Source organism: Gymnogyps californianus, unplaced genomic scaffold (assembly GCF_018139145.2).
Source record: "Gymnogyps californianus isolate 813 unplaced genomic scaffold, ASM1813914v2 HiC_scaffold_215, whole genome shotgun sequence".
Taxonomy (NCBI): Eukaryota; Metazoa; Chordata; class Aves; order Accipitriformes; family Cathartidae; genus Gymnogyps; species Gymnogyps californianus.
In genome coordinates, this window is record NW_026114096.1 from 17,033 (window position 1) to 26,617 (window position 9,585).

The 9,585-nt window shown below is 56.2% G+C and overlaps 2 non-coding genes across 2 annotated transcripts; both read left to right on the plus strand.

Annotated features, from left to right (window-relative positions):
• Positions 1–1,009: 1,009 nt before the first annotated feature.
• TRNAG-UCC (transfer RNA glycine (anticodon UCC)) lies at positions 1,010–1,081 on the plus strand. Its single transcript has one exon. It is a non-coding gene; the product is annotated as a tRNA-Gly (tRNA).
• An 8,222-nt stretch (positions 1,082–9,303) lies between these two features.
• TRNAL-AAG (transfer RNA leucine (anticodon AAG)) lies at positions 9,304–9,385 on the plus strand. Its single transcript has one exon. It is a non-coding gene; the product is annotated as a tRNA-Leu (tRNA).
• The last annotated feature ends 200 nt before the right edge of the window (positions 9,386–9,585 follow it).

The window sequence follows — 9,585 nt, forward strand, 5'->3', positions numbered from 1 at the left end:
ATCGTGCAACCACACGTTAGCCTGGGACAGCGTGAATGTGACTCCGACTGGGGCAGACTCCGCCTGTGTTACCTCAGTGTTATGCCCTACGGTATTGCCAAGGGGCACTGTGTTGGCTACATATGGCAAGGTTTTGGTAGTGGAGGGGTTAGGGGGTGCTGCAGGGTGGCCTCTGTGGGAAGAGATAAGGGGCTGCCCTGTGTCAGACACAGCTGATTCCAGCTCCGCAGTGGTTCCACGCACGACACAGCTGAGCCGTCATCAAAGTTTGTGGCCCCTCTGTGAAAACATATTCCAGAAAGGGCAGAAAACGCCGGGCAGAGAGAGGCGGAAGGAACAAAAAGAGCGGGAAAGGGCAGAGGGAAGATGCATCCCGCTTGGGCAGGTAACGGAGTGTGGTGTGAAGGAGTAAAGTTGATCCTGGGAGAGGGGAGAGGAAAGGCGGTGTTTTATGTTTGTCTTTTTGTTTGTCACTGTGTGAATGCGTTTTAATTGGCAAAAAATGAATTTTCCCCAAGTCAAGCCTGACTTGCCCGCAACAGTGTTTGCTAAGGCATGTCCTTGTGTTTATCTTGAGCCATGCGATTTGTCATCCTGTTTTCAGTGCTCCGCATCCCCTGAGGGTGGGGAAAGTAGTGAGCAGCTGGGTGGGTGTTTGTCTGTGCTTAAAGCACGAGAGGTACATCCAGAGAAAGGCCCATCGCGTTGCGTAGTACATGCCCAGCGGGCAGCTGTATGAAGGCAGATGGGGAGCATCAGCATTGCCATCAGGCAGCAGGTTGAGTTTCCCTAGCCAACACATCAGACAGAGAGAAGCCCAGAGTCATCCGATGGGCTTGAGGCCGTATGTGTGCAGGGGCTGGAAGGAGGAGGCCGTCCGGGCTGTGAAGTGGAGAGGGTCGAGTTTGTGAGCTGGAAGAGCAGCAGGCAGGGGAGTCTGGGAAGTGGAGGGGCAGGAGGGAGGCGAGGCTGCGGGGTGGAGGAGCAGGAGGCAGGAGTGGGTCGAGGAGCGTTGGTGGTATAGTGGTGAGCATAGCTGCCTTCCAAGCAGTTGACCCGGGTTCGATTCCTGGCCAACGCAGACAAGGTTCTTTTACTCAGCCTGGCTCCAGAGGGCCTTGCCTCTCCTCTTCCAAACCAACCCAGCTTCCCTCAGGAAGTTCAGCTCCCATAGGGCACTCGAGGCCCTCCCCTTGACTCCCCTCCAGCCTTGCCTCATGGCCAGGCCTCTGGCACCTCCTAGGCCAGCAGACACAAGCCTGGCTCTTAGCAAGGCCCGCCTTGGCAAAGGCAGACTGCAGGGGCTGCTTTGGACCCTTCCGAGATTCTCAGGGAGTGCTGTAGCACTGGAGCAGGTGCCCAGAGAACTTTGGGATTCTCCATGCCTGGGTATCACCCTCACGTTTCAGTGGGGCTCAGGCACTGAGCCGCCTGCTCTAGCTTTGGGGCTAGCCCTGCTTTGAGCAGGCATTTGGACTAGTGCCCTCCTGAGATGCCTTGCAGTCTAGTTCCTTCCACGAAGCAACAAATCCCAGAGAGAGCTGTGACCTCCTTCCTCTCTCTGCACCATGGGCGGCAAGCGGGCCTCTTCCCCACAGGAACTGGAGCTCAGTCATTGCTCAGCACTTGGCGCATCTCGTGTCCTTTCGCCTTGACTCTCCAGCCCCTTTCCCACACACTGACTCCTTGAGACCACCACAGCATTCCCCCAGGGGTTGGTGTGGCAGAGCCCTCCTTGCCCACGGAGGGCAGGGAAGAAGGAAGCACCCTTGTTGCCCCAGGAACCGTCCATGAGAAAGGCAGGCGTATGCCTGGAGCCCCTTGACAGGATGTTGGCGTGCGCAGAGCCGTAATTTGCTGACGGTTCCTTTGCTTGGTCCTGTGAAGGATTGCCTTGGCCTTTGGGAGACGCGTCGGAAGCGTGCTGCCCCTGTGCTGGCTACTCGTGTTCCGTGTGGTCTGAAGCGCGTGTAGGAGCTGCGGTCGCCTGTCAGCAGCCCGTGGTGGGAGCAGGGCAAGGGTGCTGCCAGGAGCCAGCTCCCCCTGCAGCAGTGCCAGGAGGAGGCTGCCTGAGGTGGGCTGGCTCTGGCAGCTGCAGGGGGAGGAGCGGCAGCAGCAGCCAGCAGCGAGCAGCAGCAGCAGCAGGCAGCAGCAGCAGCAGCGCAGCAGCAGCAGCAGCAGCAGCGCAGCAGCGCAGCGCAGCAGCGCAGCGCGCAGCAGCGCAGCAGGGGTCAGGAATGGCCGAGCGGTCTAAGGCGCTGCATTCAGGTTGCAGTCTCCCTGGGAGGCGTGGGTTCGACTCCCACTCCTGACAGGCTCTTCTCTCTCTTGGCCTCCTTCCCTCTCCTCGCTGCAGGCTTCTTGCTCCTCTGGGGGCTCTGCTCAGCTCTTGCTGCAGTCCCAGCTCCTGGAGAAGGAGAAAGGGGCATACCCATGCTGCCCCACCAGTACCAGCTGGGTAGGCCTACAACAGAAACAGAGGGAGAGCCAGCCCCTGGGGAATTCCACTTGGCCACTCTCCCCTGCAAAACTCACATTCTGCATGCCTCTCCCCGCATTTCAGTGCGCATCTCTGGACATTCTTCAAACATTCGCTCACACAATCCTCTCTCCCTGCAACAACCCTTCTGGCTGGAAGGCATTTCAGGCAGTCAGAGAGGGCATCCTCCTGCTTCAAGCAGGCTCACACCACCTGCATCTTTCTTTCGGGTCATACAATACCTTGAGGACAGACATTTCACAGCCCTTGGCACCCCAGCTCCCATGCTTAGGCACCCTCAGGGTGATCATTTGGGTTCGTGTAACCAGTCACAAACTGCCTCTTCAATTCTGACCACGGCGCTCATCTCCCAGCCGTTGCAGTAGCCTCCTTGCAGGCACTGGAGGGAGGCTCCGATTCGATCCCTGCTAAGCATTTTCTTCTCCCAGCTAAGCGAGCCTTGCGTCCTCAGCCTCTCCTCCCAAGGCCACAGCCCCTGGCCCTGACTATCCTAGGCATCCTCCGCTGAACTTGCTCCACTTTATCACCACCTTTCCTTGGTTCCCCAGATAGTCCTTCTTCCCTTTTTTGGTGACGGGGCAACTTTTCCCTCTCCTTAGTCAGCAGGGAGCTCCTCTGCCCTCTGCTCCCGAAGCTGGAGAGCCCCTCAGATGCGTCCTTCCCTCTTTCAGGTCCAGTGGCACATTCTGTAGGTGCCAGATCCAGGATGTGGCGTTGACCAGCAGGATTTCAACCCCAAAAGTTTCGCGGAACTGGCAGTTCCTCACCAGCAAACATGGAAGCAACCAGTGGGAAGAGGGGCAGGGGGAGTAAAGGCCGACCAGGAAAAGGCCAACAGGGATGTGGCAGGGCTCTGGGGCATTTCTCTCCAACGCTGCTGACAGGAGAGAGACATCCTCACTCACGCAATGCCACCACAGGTTGCATGAGCACTGGTGGCATTTTTCAGAAGGACCGCAGTCAGGAATACGAGCCACACAAGAGGTCTTCCTGTGCACACAGGAAGAGGAAGAGGGGACATGCACAAGGTGGTATCAGAGCATGCCGGAGCACGTCGTAATTGAGGAGATGCTGAAGGAGCTGCGTCGGGTCCTCCTGCGAGCTCTTCCCTCTGCTGAACGTCCTCCCCTGCCCTCTCTCTTGGTTGCCTCGTTCAGCAAGGTCAGGAGCTTGGCTAGGACTGCAACCAAGGGTAAGGATATCTGCTTAACGGGTGCTTCGGATGAGCTACGAGGTGAGAAACAGGAGAGGCAATAACTTACCCAGGCAGACTGGCAGGCTGTCCAACACGGGGGTGAAGGGAGGCAGCAGCAGGGACCGCAAGTGCAAGCATCGAACCACCGATCGCTGGGCCATGAATGTAGTCTGTGAGGTGCAATGTTGAAGAGGTTAAGCTGGAAACTTCATAAGCAGGTCTAATTAGGCGAGAAGAAGATTCTCACAGGTTACCAGCCTGGGTCTTGTACGAGAGGCATGCCAGGCTTGCGCAAAGAGCTCTGGCACTTCCCTTGAAAGATCCTGTGAGTAGCAGAGTGCCAGTGGCCCTGGAGGAAGGCTGCACTTGGTGGTGGCCAGGGAGATGGAGAGACTGCCAGGCCAGCCAGGAGCATATGGCTCAGCGAGGGTGGCCAGAGGGGAAAGACAGGGTCTGTCCAGGTGGTCCCATGGTGTAATGGTGAGCAGTCTGGACTCTGAATCCAGTGATCTGCGTTCACAGCTTAGTGGGACCTCCGAGTTTTGGCTCCTCTAGGGCTTTCCTCAGCATGCTTTACACTTTATCCCTTGCCTTGCTGTTGGGTTCAATTGTTTAATGCACTCTGATCTTCCTTCCTTTCCTGTGCTCCCAGCCCTGGGACTGACATCAGTGCCCTTTCTCCTGCCCTGTGCCACCACAGCTCTGCAGGCTTTCCTGAGTGCTGGCCCCTGTCCCCTCCTTGTTCTTGACTGCTCCTGGATGAGGGCATCCAGCAGTGGCTCAACACCTGAGGTGGAGATCATGCAGTCCACGCCCGGCTCAAAGCAGGGTCAAGTAGAGGACCTTTTTCATGGCCTTGCCTGGTTGGATGTTGGACATCTCCAAAGACGGAGAATCTACAACCTCCCTGGGCAACCGTTTCCCATCTTTGACCACCACTGTGTGTGGCATTAGTTGTATTTCCACCCCTGTCCATTGCTTCTTGTTCCATCCATTTCTCTGAGGCTTTTCTGTCTTTCTCTTGCCTGCTTGCTGGTTTTTGGTGCTCTGGTCTCAGTTCAGGGAGCTCCACCCACAACTTGCAGTGCCCCATGCATGGGGACAGGCTCACTGTCATGGGAGAGAGCAGGTTCGCCCTCTTCTTTGTCCTGGGTTCGGCTGGGAGAGAGTTAACTTTCACAAGAAGCCGAGCATGGGGTTTCCGGGTGGTGAGCAGTTGCATTGTGCATCACTCGCTTTATATATTCTTCTGTTACTATTATTGTTATTTCTTCTCTCCTTGTGTTGTCCTATTAAAGTGTCCTTATCTCAACTGACGAGGTTTTACCTTTCTTCCGATTCTCCTCCGCATCCCACCAGGGCAGGGAGGAGTGAGCGAGCGGCCGCGTGGTGCTCAGTTGCCAGCTGGGCTGAAACCATGACAGCCTTGCAGAGGGCTTGGCCAACTGAGGGGGGAGGAGAACAAAGCACCACGAGTCGCCAGCTATGCTGCACAAAGTCTTTAAATGAGAAGGAGGAAATGCAGTGGCACAGAAGAGAGACCAAGAAACACGTCTGCAGGGTTCAGGGAGGCACAGAGAATGGCCCATTTCCCAAGGACAAGCTCCACACAAAGCGCTTGCCTTTTCCCATTCTGCTCTACCTGGTGACAATCCCAGCCCAGCAAGAGCAGTCCCTAACTCCGGCACCCTCCCCCCGTCGGCAGGAGGTTCAGCAAGCAGAAGAGAACGAGTGTTGTCTCAAGGAGCTCAGAGCAAAGCAAAGCCAGAGGAGGCACGGCGAGGCCTGCCGTGCAGCGAGGAGCAGCGGGCACAGGTCCCTCCTGCCAGGTGGGATGAGGACACGCAGCCCGCCTGCAAGCCCTGGCCATGCTCCTGATGCAGAGTTCCCATCTTCCTTCCCGCTACGAAGGGGATGACCCGCCAGCTTCAGCAGTTCAGACTGCAGCGGGTGGGAGGCAGACACAGCCCTGACCCCCCCAGACCAAGGGAGCCCCAGAAGAGATGGGAACCCCCCGGCGCTGAGGGAGCTCCCAACAGCAGCTGACAGAGAGGATCCCACGGCTGTGCTCTGAGGGAAAGAGGTGAGGATGGGGCCGGCAGGGTCACCACCACCGCGGAGGCCTGGATGGCCACCGTTGAGTCCGCGCAGCGGGCGACACAGGGCTCACTGCAGCTGCTGGCAAGTGGGGTTGGGCCAGAGGCGCCGCAGGGCGTTGGGAGACAGGGTCTGAAGCAAGACATCTCTCGGTGAGGGAGGCAAAGCTGAAACACAGAGCAGGCAGGGAGCACGAGCCTCAGTATCAGTCTGTCTTGCTTTTCCTCAGCTCTCTCTGTGGACACACTTTGTTTTAAAAACACCTACTGTGCCTACAGTTCCCACGGCCCTCATCGTGCCCTCCGAATTGCACGGCACAGGACGCTGAACCGCTTTCAGGATAGGACCCAGCACAGTGGGTTTAAAGCACCTGTGCAAGACTGGTCATACCCCATCTCCTGAACAAACATTGCTGTCAATAAAGATGGCACTGGAGGCACTTGGCCATTTCGTTAGAGACCATCTGCTAAAGGCAGACATTCTGGTGGGCAGACGTCCCTGCAGCTCAGCCCCATTGATCCCCTTCTGCTTTAAAGAAACCCCCTCTTCCCAGCCCTCCCCAGCCACCTCCGCCAAAAGGGACAGAGGTGACAGCCCTTAAACAGTTCTGTTGCAGGGCCAAGCTGAGGCAGCCCAAGTATCAACCTGAGGAGCCACCATGACAGCAGCTCAGCCCACAGGGAGAGATGGAGCGGACTCAGGCTTACCTCGTTCCTCGAGGAAAGGGAGGCAAGAGAGGAGGATGCAGAGCCCGGAGCAGCGCAGGTTTTATGCTGTGTCCCAGATCCCCGCGGGCCACAAACATTACTTGCTCATGAAGCATCTAAACACCTAGCAGCTGCCGCTTGCCAAGGCCTCGCTGGTGATTAAGCCCTTGCCTCTTTCATCTGAAATGTTGTGCTCCTGCTTCATACCACCAAACATCAAAACCATTCATCTGTGTCCCAGCTTCAGAAGGCCAATCAGCTCGGAGGTCTCAGGCTAGTGTACAAGGAGATTCTGAGTGCGTTTTTCCTAATACGGATTGCCTTTGTCACTTGGCCTTCTTCATGGTGAGCACGGCCACCACTCACGGTCCAAATTCAGCTATGAGGGACACCTCAAGTCAGCTCTCAAGTGCTTTCAGTGCAGGCACTCAGGCTAGCCCTGAGAAACATTTCTCCCAGCGGGTCATCGTAGACACACAGGAGACGCTGAGTAAGTTCAAGCAGAACATCAAGACCGCACAGTCCCATATGGGAGAAGAGAAATCAGCAGGACAAGGCCCAGAGCCTGCTGAGGTACTGGAAGTCTGGTCTGCTCGGAGCAGGGGACAGGAGCAGAAGACCTCCAGAGGTCCATTCCAAACTTTCATTTATTCTGGGTTACCCTGAGTCACACAAGCCCTTGAGCAACCACCAAAAGGCAATGCCTTGGAAGACAGCAAATGCAGGAGATTGCATAGAAGCCCCCGTAGATTCAGGATGGTGCTAAAATGTGTGGAAATGCCTTGACGCAAGCAGAACTTGGGGGCTGTGAGCTCTGGTATCCCTGGCAACGCCTGAGGCAGGCGTGTCCACTGAAGTCCATAGCAGGTGACTCATGGTTGCCTGGAGTTCAGGGTTTTTTCCCAACTCTTCCACCTCACGATGACTCCCAGGTGCTCCGGGAGACTGATCCGATGTCCCTTTGAAATCTGAAATGCATGGAAATGGGTCACCTCATCCCTGACCCAGGAAAAAGAGCCATGAGCTTTTTGGCTCCCTGCCCTGAGCCTCTCCTCAGAAGCAGGCCATCCAGGCCTTTGGCCTCTGGGATGACCTTACGGAGCAAAAGAGGTCAATTTGGGTGTGGGTCTCTTTCAGGGAAGGACGCGGGCATCTCTTTGATCACCCTCCTACGCAATTGATTTCCTTGTTTCCAACAGATTCTCCACTTCCCAAGCTGAGCCCAGACCCCTGGTTGGACGATGCGTGAGGGCCTGGTCAAGTCATCAGGGACACGGCTATGGAGATCCGAGGGAGAGATGCTTTGGAGAGACTTGCCTGACCCTCTGGTCACAGTCATTGTGAAAGTTAATACAGGCCGTTTTGAATTAACTTTTCAGTCCTCTCACTGTTGTTCACAAAATCATACAAAAACATTCATGGCACTTCTCTCTTTCCTTGGTCTTGCGGGAATAAACTCCAGGGGATGGGTTATGGCGTGGAAAGGAAAAGCACTTTCTTGTCATGGCTGGACGGAGGCAGTGTGGACTGCAAGATGCGGTTAGGGTGGGCATTTCAGTAGGGCATGATCGAGCACGCGCAATCACGATCCCCCTCTTTCTAACTCCACCTACACTAGCACTGCTGATGACAGAGTGGGAGTCTGTAAATACTGTGCTAACACAACCTCCCCTCCCACCCCACCATCCAGGCTTGGTTTTTTGAGTGTCAGCACAGCAAAGAACATTGCCTTATTCTTGAAGCAGCCCTGCAACCAGAGACTTGAGAAGCTTTGTCCCCTTTAGGTAGGGAGTTCTACTTGTGAGAGGCTCCTTGCGTTTCCCTTGGCCCACAGGCCATAAGCTGCAAGAGAAATGAGGGTGTCTCAGTTCTCAGTCACCAGGACCATCGGTTACATCCAGTTCCGGTAAACTTCAGGGTGTCAGACAGGCCACTACCCAAATCTACCACGTCCACACTGACTCATTAACGCCATTTTCCTGCTCCAGAGCCAAAATGGAATCGGAGCTGCCTTTCATCTAGTGATGTAAATTATTGCTTTTTGTTGGATTGTTTAATATTTTGGTCCATGCTCAAGAATGTCACAATGCTTGCGGTGCTGGGAAAAAGCTCTGGACATACCTATTCCACCAAACAAGCTCTCTCCAGTCTCCCTCTAAGTCATCCGCACCTCCCGTTTATTCTCCCTTTGCCCCTCCTGACTTTTCCTCAGCCAGGCTCTACCTCGCCCTTGCCATAGATCTCTCCCACTCTCGCAAACCATTTCCCCCTTACACACCAACAACCTGCATGGCAGTCATGGTCTTTGTTCAAAGGCTTGACACCACCCTACGTCCCCAAGAGGCTGGAGGTGCTGCCGGGAGGTCACCACCTCCCCTGCAGGAGTGTCCTCCCCCTAGTGCTCCCAGCAAGCTTGGAGACCTCCTCAGCTAAATCTGAGAAGCAAAGCTGGGTCAATATGCCCACCTGACCGCTGGTTGTCTCCACACAGCTGCCTTCCCTTCTTCCCTGGAGGCAGCAGAGATGGCAGCTGGGGAGAGAAAGCATCCCCCCGTGGCAGGATATCCCAGATGTGCGGCTGAGGACAAGGCGCTGGGAAGCTGCAGCTGTAGGCGCTGGAGCTGCAGCTGTAGCCCCTGGGGCTACGCCTCTCAAGGCCTGTGGAAGGCTGTCACCAGGTGCCCGTCATGCTCAGTGCAGGTCCCAAGTGCAGGGCTTCGAGTGGAGCATGTCCCTGAAAGTCCCAGGGAGCCGGTGTCATTGCAGAGGGCATGTGATCGGCTGGGCAGAGAGGGCTGGAGCAGGTAGTTGTGGCCGAGTGGTGAAGGCGATGGACTAAGAAATCCATTGGGGTTTCCCGCGCAGGTTCGAATCCTGCCAACTACGGGGCGCACTCCCCTTTTGGGCTCCCTGCAATGGACCACACTGTTTGGGCTCCCTGCAATGGACCACGCTGCAGCCGTGGGACCCAGCTCCACACTGTACCTGGTGCCCAGGGAGACGGTAAAACCCCCTTGCCTACAGCACTTCTCCCCGCACCCCCTGCCCCCAAATTCCTGGATGAATGGGAAATCCTGCTCCCATTG